The sequence below is a fragment of the Poecilia reticulata genome, chromosome 10 (genome assembly GCF_904066995.2).
Source record: "Poecilia reticulata chromosome 10, P_reticulata-male-v2, whole genome shotgun sequence".
NCBI classification, from domain to species: domain Eukaryota; kingdom Metazoa; phylum Chordata; class Actinopteri; order Cyprinodontiformes; family Poeciliidae; genus Poecilia; species Poecilia reticulata.
The window spans coordinates 32,136,885-32,158,960 of NC_088839.1; the positions used below are offsets into that span (position 1 = coordinate 32,136,885).

The 22,076-nt window shown below is 41.4% G+C and overlaps 1 protein-coding gene across 4 annotated transcripts in view; it reads left to right on the forward strand.

The window, feature by feature from the left end:
- lingo2 (leucine rich repeat and Ig domain containing 2) overlaps window positions 1-22,076 on the forward strand; it is a 205,037-nt gene that overhangs the window by 45,022 nt on the left and 137,939 nt on the right. For all 4 annotated transcript variants that reach the window (XM_081611929.1, XM_008421021.3, XM_008421026.3 and 1 more), the window contains one exon: window positions 18,158-18,262. The gene's annotated coding sequence lies outside the window, so the exon portion shown is untranslated. The remainder of the gene's footprint in view (window positions 1-18,157; window positions 18,263-22,076) is intronic.

Genomic DNA, 22,076 nt, shown 5'->3' on the forward strand with positions numbered 1-22,076 from the left:
TTTTACACAGTAGAATGAACACAATAGGCTGAGTATAACGTACCACAAGGCACTCCGATGTCCAAACAAACATTTTAACCGAAAACAAATCATAATGTAAATGAATGCATGAAATTTAAACAGTTCAGTAGACAAATTTTCAAAATTTGAGATCAGCTTCATATTTTTTTGAAAGTCTACCTGCCAGTTATCCGGTGGCGGCTGGTGGAAAAAATTCTGCTGATGTGCCAAAAATATTTCCCTTCTAGTTCTAAAAATGTTCAAATGAACAGTTGGAAAATAACTACAATTCCAAGGTAATTTAAAATGTGAAAGGTCTGTTCAGTAAGAATTTAATCATTTTAATCTGTTAACAAACAACTGAATCAGTCAGAAATTTGAAAAACACAAAATTAATAAACAAGTCAGTTCAGTTCTGTACAAATAAATGGCTAAATTCTATCAAAACCAAATTTATGATGATTAATGAGCGACACCAGACAGCAGAGGCTTAAAGTAGGAAGTAGTTTAATAAATACCAACATAGAAATACCCCAGAAACCCAGAGGACTCACCAGGTTCTGCTGACACGACACCAACAGTCCGTCTGGATTTATCTGACAATCAGGACCTCAAATATCTTCCAGATATGAATGTCAAACATCTGAGTCAGCAAACAGAACTTCAGCTCCTCCAGCAACACATCAGACCCAGAGAACTTTATAAAACATTCACATGAGAACACGACCTGCTAAAAAAAACAACTAAAACATCTAGTCTGGAATATGGTGTCCAATAAACTTTTTTTCCTTAACCTGAACTGTTTGTGGTTGATTCCGTAGCATCAACTCAACTCGGATACGTTTCTGATCTAACAATAAATATGCAAGGGACATGAAGTGTTCGACTTCCCCAGCTGTGTAAGGACTGGCGGTAATTACAGAAGAGGCTGGAGGAGACGCCGGCTGAGTGCAGGCAGCTGGACTGCAGTAATTAGTCAGTGAAGCTTTTTGTGGCTAAGGGGCAGCTGACCACTGGCACTGCTGGATCAGAAGACCGCTGAAGGTTCTTCCGTTTCAACTACGTCTGACTAGCGGCACAGATATCCAACACGTAAAACCCCTGACCTTCATTACAGTGAGCGTTTTAAAATATATCCTCATTATTCATATTCCCATTTTGTTGCTGCCTTGGTTTGTTTTTCACAGGTTCTCCATTCATGCTTGAACGCCACGTTTTTGTCTTTTGATGATTAATTATGTCAGATTTTAGTCCTGATAAATCAACATAAAGTAATATTTTATAAGCACAAGTCAGAAGTTACTGTGGATGTTCTATGATTCAGAAAAGGTCAGACATATTTATATTCTTCTGCCAGAATTTGGAAGTAATATGTTTTCACTATTCCATGCAGATATGCAGCATCATGCAGCCTCTACCGTGCCTGAAGGTTGGCACAATGTTGGAATGGATAAACCAGGTTAACAGAAGCTGTGATGAACTCATTTCAACTGCATTGAATGTTATGGACTATACTTCAGTCTGTGCATTCAACCCAACCAATTTAAATTAATAATAAGACTATTAGTTGACCATAATTATTCCAGAAGTCTTTAGAGAGCTACAAAATAATGTCATCTTCCTAGAGGATATTTAACCAAATTCTACTGTAAGTATGTATAAATTTGAGCCTTACAGAAAACCCACATACAGTCAGAACCTGTGCAAACAATTCTTGCTTTCACAAAGTTACTGAATTGTTTTAGTTTTGTGCTTTCTCACCTTGGGAAAAGGTTATTTACATCATTAAAATCCAAACATTAGTATGAAACTCACGCCTGGGACGTATGTAAACTTCTGACCAGAACTGCACATCCAGCAACGTCTTAATGATTCCAAGGTAATGAATTCTGTCTGATAAAACATTAGCTCTCTGATCCAACATTCGTCTTTGCAGTCATTTGTGGTCGAGCTAATGAGCTTCACCTTGTGACACCTCCTGAGTTTGTTGATGTTTACCTCCTCGCTGCTGGAAAAGACGTGGGCCAAGCCTGTAATATGCAATTTAATGAGTGTGTCACACATGCGGCGCCTAATGACAAAGATGCATTTGGGGCCTCATTTGGTGAGTGGGTCAGTATTAACAGCCTTTTGCCTACTGCCTTTGTTATTCTCACTTACCAAAAAAAGCTCCCCACATTTCCACCTCCTTCTGTTTCTGTCAGAGAATGGAAGAATAAAAGGCTTCATTTTGCTGCCTTTAGCTTAGTTTTTAACTTAAAGTTCAAAAAGCCTTTTGATGGGAAGACTGTTATCAGCTCCTGTTTGTTGCGACCTTGGATTTCTGAGATCCAGTCTGTGTGTTGAGATTAAATCGAAAAGCCATTGTCCCCTCGGTTTGATTGTTCAGTGACGGTTCCTTAGTGATTACAAGGACGTCATGTGGTTTCATTGACTGTGAAGAGAGATTGGATTAAAGCTACACATTCACCAGTAGTCATGTTTATTTAGCTTCAGTCATAGCGTCTCACTGCAAGGTCACTATAGTTACCTTCTATTGTGTTATTACACACACTCTGCACAGCTGAGTAAAACGTTACTGAAGAGCACCACTGACAAATAAACTAGGAGTAACAGTCCATTCATCCACCAGCATATTGGTCATTTGAAGAAAATGCCTCCAAACAGCCAAAAATCTTTCTTTGTCCTACATTGAGCTGTTTTCTAAAGGGACAACAGAGCATTGCATTTCCACAACAGCACTGGAAACTGCAGTGTACATGCCAGGCCTGTAGGTGGCAGTGAAACCTTGTGAACTTTGATCCAGAAGCAGCTTGTCCTAATCTTTTGCTTGTACTGAGGTGCAAATAATGGCACACGCCCTGTGAGTGTTTGCTGACATGATAAATGTTAAACATTGGAGCAGATTTGGCTTTAACACGAGGTGCAGCAGAGCAAACAGAACTCAGAGGTCTGCCGCTGTTGTTGTTGGACCTGAGATGCATGGAGATCATTTCCAAATGTTTTTGGTTTGTGTTTACATGGACGTGATTCGCTCTCCGTTTCTAAAAAGTGTCGCTCTGGAGCTTGTCGTCAAGCCGTTGTGTTTTTGTGCAACTAAAACCTTGTTACCGTGTAAATGACAGGCCAGAACACAACAAGACGTTTGTGATTTACAGACCTGGAGCTGTTGGGCGAGCAGGGAGGTAGTTAATGAGCTTTTTGTGGACACATTTCCCCCTCCAGGGGGTTGAAGGTGGGGCTTCCTGAAAGGAGGCAGCTCAGTAAAGGCTGAAATCTAAGTAAGCTAAGAGATTAGCTTAGCTTTGAGCAATAAATCTCAGATTGCTCAACGGTGCAGAAATGTCTTTTTGTAAGTTAAACTCACAGTTTGTTCATCTGAATGTGAAAATGTATCAGATGATTTTTTACAGGCTTGTTCTCTCTTGCTCTCGATGAAGGCGGACGCTTTTCCCCTCTGCTCCCTCCCTGCCCTTCCCTGCCCTGCTTGCTCTGTTTTTGTTCTGTCTTTTTCTATATTTTTGGAACCTTTCTTTGCACATCATCCAAATCTACAAATTATGGCTCTGGTCAACCGATCTCTCAATGCAATTGATCAAATTTTTGACGAGAAGTCTGGGCACAGGAGAGCCTCTTGTCCTGCAGGGACACACCCACCCGGCAGGATTCACCCTGGATTTATTCATCATAACAGGATTTCTGCTGTTTGGAGCTTGTGGATTCCTGGATTATCGATAAATTTGTGACGGCCTTGGCCGAACTAGCAAACACTCAGACTGTTGGTGTGGACAGAGACGAGGACTCTAAAACTCACTAACGGGATGGAATCGATCTTGGAGAAGCTGCTAGTTTCGGCTCAGTGGAACGACCAAACTAATTTGGATGATTGGGAACTGAGATGTATCGGAGAGACTTTAGGGAAGATTGACATTTATAATCTTCCCGACCTAAGACATTCTGTTTCTGAATTGGCTTTCCCCGTGTGGCCTTGGAAGGCCTGCATATCTCTAATCTCCTCGAAGATATGTAAACATAACGCTCCTTCCCACCTCACCCCCTCCTGTTTCCGTGGAGCTGAACGCTCCCAAGGACATCATGCCTTGATAACATCACCTCTGTCGGACTTTGCCAAGGACCACAGCCACCTGGCTTCATGGGCCTTTGACGCCACCGCCTTCACTCATGTCTTTGTTTTGCCCTTTGTTTTGTCTGAATGTTGCCACCTGCCCTAATGTGTCCTTTCCTCTTTTCCTTTGGTTTGTTATTTTGTTTGTATTTCCTTTAAACTCATGTAAAGCACTTTGAATTGCCTTGTGGCTGAAAATGTTCTATATAAGTAAAATTACCTTACCTTACAGATAAACTTATCTGTAAGGTAAGTTTATCTTACCTTACAACAAGGCGATAGTTTATCGAACAAAGGCGATAAACTATCGCCTTTGTTTCTTACCAGTGGACCATGTTGTATTACCTCTGTGTGTTTGTGGTGTCGTCTTTCCTGAACACCAGGCTGGAGGACCAAACCTGCTTCATCTCTTTTCATGCGCAAATCAACCAACAGTTTTAAAATGTCACTTTAACATTTGAACCTTTTATCTGGTTCACTGTGTGAACAGATATAAGGCAGTTTCTGTTTATTTGTTCTGCTGTGTTTTTCTGTATGACTAAAGAACCATTACAGGTGAAAGAATCAATAATGTCAGCAGCTAAAATCAAACTTCTTAAAAAGGAAAAATCAATAACTTTCCCAAAAAGCCAATGAAGAAAAGCCTCATTGGCTTACTTATCATTATCGATTCTGAGAGCTATAATTTACTTTTGTCCCAAAGCAAGCTTCTCACCCCATTACACATCGCTCCTGGCTCCTTGGTCAGAGCCAGGTCTGGTCTCCATCATCACTAATACCTTCACAGTCATTACACTGAGCAGCCAGATAAAGGAGCAAAGTTGCAGTTTCCATCATTTTCTGCACATCAGCCATGCCATTGAGGTGTGTGAAGGTATGTGGTCGCCATGGCGAACAGCCATACAGATCCTGAGTGGGAAAACCTCACCATGAGAAAGGACAGGAGTGATGGATCGCTGTGCACCTCCACCCTCTGCGACATTACAGAGTGGATGGCATCCTTCTCAGTGAAGCCTGACGTTGAATATGCAGTTCATTTATAGGAAGAGTCGAGGCAAAGAGATGCAACGTGTGTTTTCCAGGCTTTAAATGCTCCATGTGAAACATCAGGCTTTCATTTGCAGGCTGTGGGAGTGTACATCTGTCTGAATTCACCAAATTCCTGAGCATATTTTATGTTATGTTCTCCCTGATCTTCAAATGCTCTGGCATTTCTTTGAACCAGGAGGGATACTCTGACTGTTTTGTTTTTTTTAGTAAAACGGTGGAATTACAGTTTAAATCGATGATTTGCTCTACAGTAGCTGTTTAGCATTTTAGGATGCAGAGGAATGTAGGTAGTCCTGATGTTCACTGGCGTGTTGAGCTGTTTTCCTTTTCGTCACATGACGACCTCAAACGTTGGTGTGTTTTAGTGGGACTGATCAACGCAGAGGAGTGAAAAATAAAATGATCCTCAGCAGGATGAACCCAGCCCATCACAGCGCAAAATGATAAATGACCCATGTTTATGTACAAGTGAAATCTGAAAGGTGTGGTGTGCATTTCAGTTGGGCCTCCCAGTACTTTACTGAACCTCATGTCTGCAGTTACAGAAGTGCTGACAGATTCACAGATTTAGACACTGAACAGTTTTCCAGATCATTTTTCACAAAACAGCTCAAGCTTTTGTCCGAATGCATGGTGAGACTCTGTGAACATCACTTTTCCTGTCTTGCTGTAGATTTTCAGTTGGATCTTTGACTTTACTTTGACTAGGCCAGCAGTTGACTCTGCTGTGATGGAAGCCATCAGTTGTATCTCTGGCTGTACGTTCAGCGTCGTCGTCCTGCTGGACGGCTTGTCCTTTAGCTCCACCCACCTTCCCGTCAACTCAGCCTGGCTGTCCCTGCATCCCCACAGCATGACTCAACCACCACCGTGTTTGATCCAGAGAATGGATATGAAGTGTTAGTTTTCCCTCCCATGTCGTGTTGACAGGTAGACATGTAGAAAATTCAGTTTGATCCTTTTCTTACAATAACATATTTTCACATTTACTGCAGAAATGAAAACTTCTGATGTTTTTATTTATTAATGATGCAACATCTGAAGACAACAGATTTCACTAGATTTCATTTAGCCGTATCGGATCAAATGATGCTCATGTGCTCCAAATGTTTCAGATTCTTTTCATAACACATTTAGAAAAACGTGCATCACTTTAAAATGTGTTGAAGCTTTTTATTTATTGTGAGAAAATGTCAGAGGTTGAGAAAACATTAAAAACCTACAAAGTTCATGAAACGGATTAAACATTTTTGCTAGATGGTGTAAAATCCTATGAGTGTAACCTTCATTCAAACATACAGAGTCAACATTTCTAAACTGTCAGATGTTAATGATAGAAACAAACACACTGCAGAAACAGAAAGCATCAGGACTTCACTTCTTGGAGGGTGAGAGTTAATCTCATAAAGTATTTCTCCTTGACTAAAGAATTCATATGTAAAGAGTGTGAAATACCAAAACTAAAACAGTCTTCCATTAAGTTAGTGAAAGCTGCTCATTGATCTAAGTTGTAGTCTTACGTTTGTTGCAACAAAAAGTCAATCTGCTACTGATTGAAACGTTTCGGGCTTTTGTCATGGGGACCTTCAGTTCTGCAGAGCTATGAAAAGATATAAACGTCTTAAAGAAATCCGAGACTGAAAGGGAAGGATGAGGTTAGTGGGTGTGTGTGAGGTTGGAGTTTCATCAGTAACAGAACAAACGAACAATCAGAGCAGCTGAGCTGATTTTCTGCCTTATTCTGCTCAGTTTAACGCGTCTGCTGCTGCTGCAGGACATGTAGGCTACGCCTGGAAGGGAGGAGGAAAACTGTCGCTTTAACGCCTCTGGTTATTGTAGTTGATCTGTCAAACATCTGAAACGGATCACCAGGATGCCTCACCTTGCAGCTGCTGTGCAGCATCACTGTTTTTGCAGTTTGGCTAAAAGGTTCATGTCAGGAACCCAAAAATTAAAAGATAATTAAATAAAAGGAAAACCAGAAAACACACCACAAACACACATTTGAAAACAAATATTTAACTACAATAGAGGCGTTTTCCAAACTAGTTCCACCAGACAGGAGCCGTGAAGTTAAGTGACCTGCAGTGAATAAGAAAGTAATTTTTATTTTTTTATTAGCAGAAAAAAGTTTGTGAAGAATTAAAAAAACAGGCAGTTTGGTCGCAGCCCATGTTCCAAAGCATAATCTATGCAGTGATTTTATCCAAGAAAAGTGACAACTGAGAAATATATATAAAAAAATCATGCTAGACAATAGACATGAACTAATGGATTTATTTTGCATCTAGTTAACCTGCCGGCGCCTCTGTGAGTCACTGCTGCAGCTGATTGATGGCAAAAAGTACGGTGAGCTGGGACTGAAGCCAGGAAGTACCTGTCAATGGAAGACGTTGAGAAATTAATTATCCCGGATGCTGATAATGTCTGACATTTCTGCTAACGCCACATTGATCTTTATCTCTGAGATGAATGTTGGAGCTGGGATTGTTTCTGTGCTCCTCATGCAGAGGCAGGAGAGGTTGTAATGTTGCTTCACATACCAAATGCCACTTATGTTCACCAAAAAGCTACTTTTATTTAAAGGAATCAAACTCTTCAATTTTGCTTTAATCTCTTAAATTAATTTGATCTGTGGTCTTATTTACACGTAATACTGTTTTAGACTCATGTAACCTTAATGTCAGAACCTGACTCCTAAAATAACAGAAAAAGGAAGAAATGTATAAATAAATGACCAAAGTCAAGTAATATGTAGTGTAAGCATCAGTAATTACGGAATAAGGTGTGAAACAGAAACAAACCAGCTAAACATGAACTAGAACCTAATCTAAGTCTAGAGCTGGAGTCTCTAGTTGTACAAAGCTGGTAGAATTATAACCCACAGGATTATAGCTGCAAATGCAATGCAGATGTTACTAGAAACTACTATAAGCAGAAGGCGTGCCACACTTTTCAGATTTTTAAAAACGTACCTAATTTAGTTGTCTTCAGTGTTGGAGTGTCTCTGTGGATCCACAGGTGAAGACAGGAAGCTCTCAGCCATGTTGGCATCCAGGTCAGAATATTAAAAACAAAATGAGTCCAAACTGTGGACAGAGAACCAACCGTTCAGAGGACGGAGGTGAATCTGGGTGTCGCTTCCACACTGATTAGGCAGCGTAATTCTGATTGTCCAGAAACCAATCATCTCCTCCATCTTCACCCATGAAATTAAATTTTCACAAGGCTGGCTCCGAGCTGATGGAAAACGGAGCAGGTAGAAAAGAAGAGAGTTGTTTTCAGAGTGGTCACTCAGGCGGCAGCTGGACCTGCTGACGGTTTAATATCCATTCTGGACCTGTTGGTGTTGGTGGTGTGAGTCACATTAATCTGTATTTTAGCAAAGATGCTGCAGACGTAGTGATTGACTAGGATCATAAAGTTTATGGGGACTTTGTTTCATAAGCACATTTGGAAGTGTAATCATTTTAAAACCACAGTGCAGATATTTTACATGGTGTTTGTGAAATTGGGATTCAAATGCATAATGTTCCATGAATGAGGTAAGAAGATATGAGTTCAACATGTTCAGTTATATTTCCAACTAAAGCTCTTCAGTAAAATTTTAGCATTTATCCATTTATGCAAACTTAAAAAGGAAACAAAATAAAGGGAGAAAATATTATCCAGTAGTGCTGCAGGATGGGGAAAGGTGGTTTATTTGTCTCACTTTTATTCAGAAGTTGTTTTTTATGAAATGAGCAGAAGGGCGTCCATAGAGCTCCAAATCCAAGTGGGAATGTAAACGAATTCATTGAATCTGAAATTCAAATCCAATATGGCTGCCCTCCATCTAAATAATGACGGCTGCAGTGAAAATCTTTTTTTCTGTGTTTGAAAGTACAAAGTGCAGTGAATGGATGTCAGTGAGTAAAGTAGAGATGTTGGGTTTGGATCAGTTTTGTGACTGGAACCTGGAATGACGTTCCAGTTCAGTGGGACTGGATCTCACCGGTTTTGGATCTCACCGGTTCTGGATCTCACCGGTTCTGGTTTCGATCCATTTCTGTCGGCTTCTGTTCATGCTGAGAAACCGTTAGAGAAGTTTCTAACGAAGCGACATAAAGCGACTTGTTTTATGGTGTTGGTGTTCATTAGCTGGAAATATATTTTATTAACCGATTTGAGTATTTCTAGAGTAAAGGCAGCAGGCGGCTCCTCTACCTCAGACTGAGAACCATCAGTCGTCTCCCGCTGCTCGTCCCTGCAGGGTCCCTCTGTCCGTCTCTCTCTGTCTCTCTCTCTCTCTCTCTCTCTAACTCTCTGTCTGTCTCTGTCTCTCTCTCTTTGTCTTTCTCTCTCTGTCTCTTTCTGTCTGTCTCTCTTTCTATGTCTCTGTCTCTCTCTGTCTCTGTCTCTTTGTCTTTCTCTTTCTCTCTGTCTCTCTCTTTTTTTTAAGAATATTTGGGACTATGAAGGTGTTTTATTTAATATAAATAATTCTGAACTTTCATTTACGGATGTGTTAATCTAAAATTGTGTTGAATATTTGTGTGAATAAATTCGTTTTTAAAAATCAAAATCTCTCTGTCTCTCTCTCTGTCTCTCTCTCTGTCTCTCTCTGAATCTCTCTCTGTCTGTCTCTCTGTCTCTTTGTCTCTTTCTCTCTCTCTGTCTTTCTCTGTCTCTCTCTGAATCTCTCTCTCTGTCTGTCTCTCTCTCTCTCTCTGTCCTCTCTTTCTCTGACTCTCTCTCTTTCTCTCTTAGGAAAGAAATAACTTTGTGTTGCTGGACTTTCATCTCCAAACCATTGATTATTGATAATTGATTTCTCAATCTGTCAGAGCAGAATTGACCCGTCATTTGGTTGGTGCATTTTGTCTCTGACTTTAAAATTCGACATGTGGACATGATGCTGATGATGATATCAATCTGTCATGATATAAAGAGGAGCACACTCCTGCCAGCAGTCCTGTGAGCGATCACAGAGTGTTGGGTCAAAGGTCAGGTGGTGCAGATGGAGGAACCCTGGGGGGTTAGGGACGTGAACCAGTTGGTTTGCATTCAGAACCCGTCAGTCGGACCAGCAGAGGAGAGCGGTGACCTCAGCGTGTGACACTTCCAGTTTATCCGAGCCGACGGCGCCGAGGGATTGGAGCGGCTCCTCCTGCAACATGTGGGGCCTCAGATACGAACGGGGAAAATGGACGTCAGCGCTCGGCTTCCTGATCAGCACATTTCATCAGAACAAATGAGATTCTGTCCTTTTGCATAAAGTTGAGCCTCCAGAAACAAATTGTTTAACCAAATGCAGCAGCTTTTAAAAGTCAGTATAAATATTATTAAGGAGTTTTAGGTGGAGGTGCTGCTGGTGTAAATAATAATACGTTTAGTTTTACAGGGTAGATGCATGTTGGTCCAGCTGTCTGAGTCACATGTGGATCATGCAATTAGCAGCATGATGAATGTTAAACAGGACAATCTTTCATTCTTAAGCCAGACTTTGCTCTGTGCCTCTAATAATCCGACTAGAAGCGACTTCAGGTGAAGCTAGTGTTGAAATGTGGGAACAATGTCGCTGCATTCTGTTGGGCCGTCAGAGCGTTTGACTGGGCTGTGTATATTAACTCTACGTTTATTGACAGTTTCTGCTCAGCGTCGTTCTAAATCCTCTCATCTGCTCGCAGTCAAACAGCCTCGTGTGGACTGGATTATGAATCTGAGACGTCCAGCACTATGCAAGCTTCTGTTTCTTCAATCTGCAGCCATGAAATCCTTTCTGATCGTGTGCAATCCCCCCCTCAGTACCTGGCTGCTCAACGTTTTCTGCACTTAATGTCAAGTTGGCATGACGATCGCAGTAGCCGTGGTCCTGCTTAACATTTCAAAGACAGAAATGGGCAGAAAGCAGCTGTTGAGCACAGGAAGGCTAATCAGCAGAGCAGGACTCTCAGGCTTAAGCTTAAAAAAAGAATTTGTTCTGTGCAGGAATACATCGCAGAAGAGCGCGCATCTGCAGTAGGTTTATTATCGGAGCTCTTTCCTTTGTTGGTTGTCGTGAGCTTGTTATTTGCTTGCTGCTGTTTACCACAGGCCTGCTGTGAAAGAAGAGTCCAATTAGCTGTGGATTTGGTGGCGTGTACGATCACATCAGGGCTCCTGGAGTCACAGCAGCAGCATGTGTGTTGCAGGGCAGCAGGGCTTTAGGCTAGCACTTCTGAATCAACATTAAATTCACACATGCATCGAAACAAAGAGACAGAGAGGAAGCAGGGAGGAGTCCTGCAGGATGAAGGTTCGTCTTCAGTTAAAATAAGACGCCAAAGCAAAACTAAAACCTTTAGTTGAACATGCAGTTGGTAAACTGAATAATTGCAGAATCACTGAGCTAGAAGTTGGTATTAAATGATATTTTACTTTAAGCTAATAGTGATGATGTGTGAGGAGAGGGAGGCTTTTTTTGTGTTGAATTTCAACCTGATTCACTGTCAGGTTTTAAGCTCTCAGGAATGAGCTCCTCCCTCCACGTTGTTCACTGCTGACCCTTATAAAGGTCTGAAGGTTGAAGCACAACAGGAGTCTCACTCAGCCACAATGTTTTACAGCTAATGAAGCATTAAACGCTTGTTTTGGACCTGACTGCTGCAGCATTAAGGTGCAGCAACCACTGCGCTCAGCATGGGGAGGCGGATGATCCCGACCCAGGCTAAAGGAGGAGGATCTTTTACTGCATTTTTGACCTATTGTGCATTGTTCAGAATAAATGCAGAGCACTTTATTCTGATGTTTATTCTGTGCTTCTGTTTTATTCAAGCCGTTTGTGAACAGAAAAGCTTCCAGAGATGGAATTCTCCTCAGCAAGTTTCTGTAATTTATGTGTGACATTTAAGTGACCTTATGAACCAATATTTCCCTGTTTCCGTGTCTTTTTTAATTGTTTTTCCTTTGTGTTTAAGAACGTAAGACAGCTGAATTAGCTTTTCTCGTGTTCAGTTTATTTATTCTCTTTGAAGAAATGCAGATAAAAGGAAGGAGCGGGAGACAGTAGAGGCGTTTAAAAACCACTTTAGGCATTATGCATGGCAGGGTAGCTGTATTTTTGCATAAGCATTCAGTTCATTTATAATGTCTTATTAACTCAAAGTATGTTGACGTTTCCACCGTCTAGCATTCAAATAGTGCCATGATGTTATAAAAACCTTTTTATTTAACTCAACACAGAAGGTGCATCTCAATGAATTACTACATAATTTATTATTTTTTTATTTAAATGAAGAAAAATAAAACTTAAGTACACACAGACAGTTTTATTAAGTTGAAGGATTATGGCTTGCAGCTAATGAAAACTTCTACATTAAATTAAGTTTTTTTTAAACTTCCAGTAATACTTAACTTATGAAAAACAATAAAAAATAACTTTTAAAGTGACTCATCACAAAACTCGTCTCTTTCAGCATCACTGGATGAATGAATGCAGATCAACGTTGAAGCTGAGCAGAACAAAAATACAGCAAGTTCTGATGCTAAACATGAACCCTGCTGGTCAACCGGCTGCAAAGCAGGAGCAGAAATTATTCCCATTATTGTTGCTTCTGCACCTGAATTGATCTGCGGATCAATGCACAGACCTAAAAGCTTCCTTTGGCACGTTTGTGCCATTGCTGGATCTTAATGCACAAGCGGCTCCTTTGGGTTTCACACAGTCACTGTTCTTCTCAGGCTGAATAATCATGACCTGCATCCAAACATTATAAACTGTTACACTAAATGAGATCTGTGGGATAAATCCAAAAAAAGCAACCGAGATCTACCGAGTCGACTAAAAAGTAACAGCCTGATGGATTGTATTTCTTACAGCACAGAGCAGTGAAGTACCGTGTGATTAGTTTTGAACATGAGGACGTTCACAGTTTGCCATGTTTGGACAGAAAGACGTGGAATGAGCAGCGGAGTGAGTGGAGGCTTGTTGACAGCGTGGCCTTTTGTTCCTGCTGAAGACAGTTGCTGGATTGAATTGATCTGACTTTAGAGCCAAACCATTTATCTTGGTCAGTCATATCTGATCTGTGGCTGTCAAGTGCCAACAGGCTCCTTGGAGAAATAAACAGTTTGGAGAGTCACTTCAGTTCTGAAGCGGCGCCGCTCACACACTGCTGCCGTTTCATTAGGAGGCTGCCTCTTTGATCAATAATCCGCTTTAAAACAACAATTACAAGATTTTATAGGATCAACAAACACAAAGTAGCACATAATTGCTGATAATGGAGATATGCAAAAATGTTTTGCTTCCATGTTCAGCCACTCTGAGTTAAAACTTCCCAGAATCATCTTCCCCTGAAAAAACAGCTGCAGATCTTTTACATAAATCTCTACCTCCATTGCTACAGGAGCCACTGACCTCTGACCTTTAGATCCCTGCTGCCCCCAGAGGGCTGAACCTCCTCCTCAAAACCTCATCAACTCCTGCAAGCGTCAATATTAAAGACTTACAACAAAATCTAAATTGTACTCAAGTCTGGACTTTGACTAGGCCATTTTAACACATGACTATGCTGTAGACATCTGAACCGTCCCAGTGCAGCTCTGGCTTCTATGTTTGGGATTATTGATCAGTTGTGCAGGTTTGATAAAAATCTTGTGCTATTTTTAAGAAAAAAAAGATATAATAATGTAATATAATAGTGAGTTATATCTCCGTTATAATTTGACATTTATAACAAATAAAATCAAATATGGAGAAACTATGAAAAATCAGAAACTTTAATGTGTTTGAGCTGCAGATTAAAAATCTCACTTTACAAAGTACTTAAAAGAATATTATGTTTTTTATTAAATATTTTACTCTGCTTGAAGAAAGAGAAAACGATAAGAGGCCAGGATATTTATAAAGAAGACTAATAACCTCACAGTAAATTAAATGTCACCACTGCCGTACAGTTGGTCTCTTTTAATTAAAAAAGTTTCTGCAAATTGCTGTTTAGATGCATAACAATTCATCTGTTGTCTATGCGCAACTAAAATATAACATAATAAAAGTCAATTTTGAGAGGATGTGTGTCGGTTTAAACAGAGTAAATAATTATTTACCCCCACAGCTGCAGCTGAATCCTCAGTGATATTTTTATTAACCGTTTTATCTCCAGTCTGAATGTAAATTAAAACAGGAATTTTCATATTCCAGAGTTGCGGCTGTTTTCTGTCTCTTTGGTTTGGATTGATCCGGCCTGATCGTTTTGACCACGTCTGCCTCTACCTGGGCCTTTTCTAAGCCACACATGATAATCCTCATGGGTCCCTCATTAAGTCTTTGCTCCAATTAGGCCGCACTCATTTTGCTGCAGCACAATTACTTTGTGCTGCGGCTCACAAATCCTCCAGCGGTGGATTAGCCTGTTGGCTGGGTGGGATGGAAATAGCAGCACTTTTAAGTCGGAGGAGAAGGTGAGCTGCTGTCCTCACCTCTGCTGATGTGGCGCTGCTAACTAGCTCCATGGGAGTTTCTGAGTTTGTGAAAATGATCCAGAAGTGACTCTGGATCATTTTCACCTCTTTAAATACGTCTAGTTTGGTTCAGTGAGAGAAATTATTAGAAACCCAAAATGCTTCAGCTTCAGTAGGAATCTGTCTAAATCAGTGGTTCTTAACCTTTTTTGAGGTACCGAACCCCCCACTTTCATATGCGCATTCACCGAACCCTTCTTATTCCTCTCCCTCCCGCCCCCCGCCGACACACAAAATACTTTGCGGTATTCTGATTTAGTAATGTAATTATATTATCTGTGTTACCACCCCCACACCACTAGAGGCAGTAGCAACCCCGAAAAGATGCGACTTTAGAAGTACACGGAAAGCTACAGAATTTGGAAAAAACTGAGTTTTGCTGAAGTAAATAAAGACACAAGTTCAAATCCATGCTGAGAGTGGAGCTCCTTCAATCAGGGCTCCTCCGCAGCTCTGATTGGCTAAGCAATGTAACGTGATCCTCTGATTGGCTAAGCAATGTAACGTGATTCTCTGATTGGCTAAGCAATGTAACGTGATTCTCTGATTGGCTAAACAATGTAACGTGATTCTCTGATTGGCTAAGCAATGTAACGTGATCCTCTGATTGGCTAAGCAATGTAACGTGATCCTCTGATTGGCTAAGCAATGTAACGTGATTCTCTGATTGGCTAAACAATGTAACGTGATTCTCTGATTGGCTAAGCAATGTAACGTGATCCTCTGATTGGCTAAGCAATGTAACGTGATCCTCTGATTGGCTAAGCAATGTAACGTGATCCTCTGATTGGCTAAGCAATGTAACGTGATCCTCTGATTGGCTAAGCAATGTAACGTAATTCTCTGATTGGCTAAGCAATGTAACGTGATCCTCTGATTGGCTAAGCAATGTAACGTGATCCTCTGATTGGCTAAGCAATGTAACGTGATCCTCTGATTGGCTAAACAATGTAACGTGATCCTCTCCAGCAAGTGATGGCAAAGCGGGGCGTCATCACGACTTTACACATTGTGTCTTTACCTCCGCGGCAGAGGCTCCTCTGAACCCCTGAGACCGACTCACCGAACCTCTGGGGTTCGACCGAACCAGGTTAAGAACCACTGAGCTAGACTTTATCTGTTACACATTCATGGGAGAAAAACGTAAAAAGGCATAACCAACTGCAAATAAATGTTATAATGCCAATGTTTTTTTACACCAATGCCACTTTTTATTTAGCATAAACATTAAGATGATTGTTTGAGTTAAAGGTTTTATTAACTGTTGTGATTTGTTGTTTTAATATTTCAGATTAAAGGGTCTTTTTGCAGCGTAGTTTTACAGTTTTTGCTGTTTTGGAGGCACAGTGCAGCTGCGCCGCAGTAACCGCAGCGTTTGTGTGTGGAGTTAACATGATCCCACTGTGCATGACAGAGTCCTCTCAGAATCTCCAGTTTCCTCCAGACGTCCAGAGACAGGCGTGTTGAGTTAATCTGTGGTGGACAGCAGAGCGGTTCAGGGTGTTCCCTGCCTTTACCACTTTAATCCCTTTCAGGTACAACCCTGCAACCAGAACAGGATTAAGCTGCTATGGAAAATTGATGTATGGTTGGAGCTTGTTGCTTAACGCCTGTGTCCTGTCGGATGGCTCCTCGGCTGATTTCAGTCAACTTTTCCTTCCTTTGTGTTGCTCTCAGGAATCCACCATGCTCCTCTCTGACCTGCTGTCAGAACCAGAGACGGTTTTCCCAGAAGGCCTTCTGTGTTCTGGGATCTGTAAATTGGGCTGTTGTTGCTTTACTTGCAGCCGTCATGGCTGCCACTGTGTGACCAGCAGCATGTTAACTCTGGAAATGTTTCTGTTATGTCTCCTGATCAACACAATCAGAGGAAATGATAATGTTCTGGTTCCACTGGGCTTAATGAAGGCAGCCTTCAGGTTCTGCCAGTTAAATGTTGATGAAGTGAAATCAGCTGGAAAAACATTTGGAGGTTTACGGTTCTGGAGCCGAAAGGTTCTGTTGACCCAACAAGGAAGGATGAAGTCCGTCAGTCTGGAAAGGTCCATATGGTCATTTTGGAATGATTAGTATCCTGATTATATAAAAATATTACAACACATATGAAAACACAGATCACCTCTGGAGTAGATTCCCAGACGACCGACCACCAGCGTGAGAAAATACATGAAACCCAACAGATCCAGTTCCCTGGAGATGGGAACTACATCTACAGGGATGTAGTTCCCATCTACAGCGCCCTGGAGATGGGAACTACATCTACAGGGATGTAGTTCCCATCTGCAGCGCTCTGCAGATGGGAACTACATCTACAGGGATGTAGTTCCCATCTACATCGCCCTGCAGATGGCGCTCCTAACATGTTTGATGGTAAAGTTTGTGAAAAGCTGAACAAATACAGCTTGTTTTTAGAGATTCCCAGGAAAACAAACATGTCAGAGCTGCATCTGAATGATTGTACTGTAGAAAGTTTTGGTCATAAACAGAAACAAAACAAAGACATGTCAGCTGCAGAGACGCCTTGCAGTGAGCACGGTGGTGGCGGGTGGTGGTCTGGGATTATTTCTGCAGCTGCTGGATCAATCAGCTGCTCATCCCAGAGTCAAACATGAAGCATCTGGTGCTCAGCTTGATCCAAACTGGGTCAAATCTACAGCAAATCTACAGCAGAATGGCCCAGTCAAAGTCTGGAGGGCTAAGAAATCGGATATCTGGAAAAGCCATGAAACTGAAGCAGCAGTGTAAAGCAGAATCATGAAGATGTGAGGAGCTGGTAGTGAAGTGATGCTGCTGAAGGTTATAGGATTTATTAAATGATGAGGTGAAAGCTTTGACATGATTGTAGCCTCAGCTCAGCAATGTTTTTCTAATAAAATCATCTTTTCCTCTCGGCTGAGCTGGTTCTACCTGACTTCACACTGCGTTCGCCGTGTTACTTCTGACAAATGTAAAAATCAGCAAGAATATTTTCCACATAGCCAGTTACTGATGAAGGACGGAGCTGCTGTGGGTCTGATGTTGGCTCCTGACCAGCAGAAGCCTGAAGAAGAAGAAAGATGCTTTCTCTTTTCATTACCGGCTAAACTCTCCAGGCAGCTAATTCCTGCTAGCCTTTAGAGCCTTACCTTAAACTGCTGCTGATGCTTCCCAGCACCATGAGGGCGAAGCCGGGCCGCTGGCTGAGGGGACGGCTCACATCCTGTCCCGTCGCTCGTCCTCTGCAGCTGGACGATGGAGCAATGAGCCGTTCAGCTGCAGCTGTTTAGCCAGGGAAATAATCAAGTTGACCAGGCAAGGGGAAAGATACTGTACATATGTCAACTGGAGTTTCTTCTTCGCGGCTGCCCTGGTGTGGGTTAGCTAATGCGCTTTCCTGGACTGAAATTTCTTCAAGGATGTTTATCCTGGATGGCTGGGCTTCTGCTGGCTGAGTCAGTTAAAGCTGTGAGCTCACTCTCCATGTCTTCTCTGATTTCTCTTTCTCTCCGTTTCTTTCAGGCCTGGGAGTAAGTGACCTGTGAATAGAGTCGCTCTGGGGATTTTCTAAAGGACTTCTTGATTCTGTAACATTGTTGGAACATCGGACGTTACAAAGGCCAGGAGGTATGTGAGAGTGAAATTAGATTTTCTGAAACTTGTTATCCTTTCATCTCAAAGTTACTTCTGAACCCTGCAGGACTTTAGTTACAGTAGTTGTTTGGGTGTAAAGCAAAGTTAAAGCAGGAATAAAAGCTGTTTGTGTTTTTTGCGCTCGGCCTGCAGACTTTTGCTCAGAGCTCCTTCTGCTCCACATTTTAAGAAACCCAGCAGATAAAAGAAATATTTCTGATATCCAGGAAACCAATGCTAGATTGTTTTTACATGTATTATAATTTATTATTATTTATAATAAGTAGTGATGGGAGGATTTAAAAACGTGATTGATTTGATCAGAAGGTTTTGTTGAAAGGTGTGAGTGATCATTTCAAACCAGCCTTTATGTATTAATCCATATTAGTGAATACTTGGATATTAAAGTGTTTTACTGACAGGTGACTGTGGTCACTAATAGATCCACAGACATGGATTCATTTCACCCAGACTGATGTTTTCAAGCCTTTATTTCTGTTAAATGTGACGATTTCCTAATAAAAATGACACTAGTGGTTATAACATTACATCAGACCAATGAAACGACACTTTAAAACAAAATGTGGGTTTAAACATGTTTAAACCATCCAGTGTATTGAATAAAACTCCATCTTTGTTCAGCTTCCATGTTGCTTTAAAGCTATAAAATGTTATTTTCTTCTCCAAGGACAAAGATGAGACATAAAGACCTGAGAGGGGTCAGATTCATGCAGGCAACATGCTTAAGCACATCACACACACACGCGCACGCACACACACACACACGCACGCACGCACACACACACAGACATACACACACGCACACACTCTGACACACACTCTGACACACACACGCACACACACCCCCACACACGCACACACACAGACACACGCACACACTCTGACACACACTCTGACACACACACGCACACGCACACTCTGACACACACACACACACACACACACTCTGACACAGACACACGCGCACACACGCACGCACACGCACACACACACACACACACGCACGCACGCACGCACGCACACACACACACTCTGACACACACACAGACACGCACACACGCACACACTGACACACACACGCACACGCACACACACACACACACGCACGCACGCACGCACGCACACACACACACACTCTGACACACACACAGACACACGCACACACATCACACACGCACACACGCACGCACGCACACACACACACACACACACACACACACACACACACACACACTCTGAATGCCACAGCTTTGTGGTTCTGCTCATAACCCATAACTCCAGCCATGTTTTCCACCATTTGCTTTTTATGCCCTTTTTTTCAATAAATGCATCAACAGCGAGAAAAAAGCGAGCGGCTGGAAATGAATGTGATCATGGAGGGGAAGGGACTGTGCTGAACAACGTGTAGAAAGAAAATGTGTCTCTCTGCTCCCTCGCTGCCTTGAGGCATAACACAATTAGACTTTAGATTGTTTTTCCTCTCCCTCTGCCCATCTGATTTCTGCTCCTGCCAGACTCTTCTCTTTCATCCGCTTTATTCCTCTGTATTGTCATAATGTAGCAGACCCTGAGTGCTCTCACAGATCACTGGTACAGCTTATCGGTGAAGTGGTGCCGCTTCAAATTGGGTCCTTTAATTCGGTCTCTACATCCATTCTCAGCATTACACTTTGAGGGGAAAAGGTTGCAGCAGTGGAGGGAAAGATAAACACACTGCAGGTGGAGCAGATGGGAGCACAACCTGGAAATCTCACACGGGAAGTTTGGAAAGGAAAGAGTCTGTTCAGCAGCTGATCAGAAACTGGATGTTGGCGTATAAACATGTAAAGGCTTCTATGATGAATTTTACATTTCATTACATAAACACTGAAATAGAATGAAATCGTATTTAAAAGTGTATTTCAAATGAATCCAGAGTGCATCCAGAGCAATGAATGTGTTAATATTATGTGAGTTTTTGTCTTTATTATTAATGTTCAGCAGAAATATGCACCATATGCAAATAGCTGTAAATATATTTGGCTTCACTTCATTATCTTCACTTCCATGATTGACAGGATAACATTTATTTTAATGAGATGTTCTGCAGATTATTATATATATATTCCATGTCTCATTATGAGCTCGCTCCGTTTGGAACGGTTTCTCTGGGCCGGCGTCCAGCGCCGGTTCTGTTCTGTTCGGGTTCAGGAAGCTGAAGATTGTAACATTTTTTCAGCTTCATTCTGGTTTAAAAAAGTATGTACACCCCTCAGACTTATGCTTCTTACATTGCAACAAAGTTTGTTGTGTCTTGTTGAGATTTCATCTGGTAGAATCATTATTAAAGTAGAAGCAAAACTGATATTTGATGGTTTTTTTAACCAAAGCATATAAAAAATATGAATAAAATCCATTCTTTGTTGCAAAACCGTCCAGCTTCCATCAGACTGGATGTGGAGCCTCAAGTTGCTTCTCATCCTCAGTTAGATTTCAGTCTGAACTTTGTATAAAATGTGGGATTAATGTCACAAGGTAGAAATATGTGATACAGCTCTGTATTACAGTACAGAGCTGAGTTACTCTGCTCTGTTACTGCAAAAACACAAAATCTGTTTCGTTTCCAGTGCGAATATCTTGTTACATTTGAAATAAACTGAAAGACGCAGACATCATAAATATACAGCAGCTTGTTTTAGGTCAATAATTATTGAATATTGATTAAAAATCGTCCCAGATTTAATTTCTAGCATGAGGAAAATGAACAACGTGAAAAAGCTGGCGGTGGAAGTCGTCCTGTGTGATGCTGTGTTCTGATCTTTTACTGTAAATCACATAAAGGTCAGAGTTCATGACCTTTATTTACATGGGAAGACATGGCACCATGTGAAGTAGGAAGGTGAGTCAGCGCAAAGCTTCAGGCAACTTTCTGCTTGGAAGCGTTGCTTCCTCCCGTTGTGGCATTTGCCCCCCTCTGTATTTCTGTTTCTGGCTATGAAAGGCGAGTCAGGAAGGAGCAGGATTCCCTCATGAACATGGCCGACATCAACAAAATGGTTTAAGATGTTTTCAGAACCACAATAATAACTGAATCAATCAATCAATCAAATTTTATTTGTATAGCACATTTCAGCAGCAAGGCATTTCAAGGTGCTTTACATAATTAAAATAAAAACAGCGTGTGACATTAAATAAACAGTGAGAAAGAGATTTAAAAAAAACATTAAAACCCCTTTAGGACTTCAGTTAAACGTCGTTTAACTGGGATTCTAACCCTCAGGGACTTTAGTCAAAAACACCGTTTGACAAGGACTCCAACCTCTAGGTTTTTAGTTGAAACTCCGTCAACTGGGACTCTAAACCCCGTAGAACTTTAGTTAAACGTCGTTTAACTGGGACTCTAACCCTCAGGGACTTTAGTCAAAAACACCGTTTGACAAGGACTCCAACCTCTAGGTTTTTAGTTGAAACTCCGTCAACTGGGACTCTAAACCCCGTAGAACTTTAGTTAAACGTCGTTTAACTGGGACGTTTTCCGGGGGGCTTTACATCATTAAAACGTAGAAAAGAAATAAAAAGAAATTAAAAACATAAAAACATGGAAGACATCAAAACCTGCACTCTAACCCTAATTTAGCCATAAGCAACTCTAACCAGGTGGGTTTTAAGTTGAGATTTAAAGGCTCTCAGTGTTTCAGCTGTTTTACAGTTTTCTGGAAGTTTGTTCCAAATCTGTGGTGCATAGAAACTGAATGCTGCTTCTCCTCGTCTGGTTCTGGTTCTGGGGATGTAGAGCAGAACCAGAACC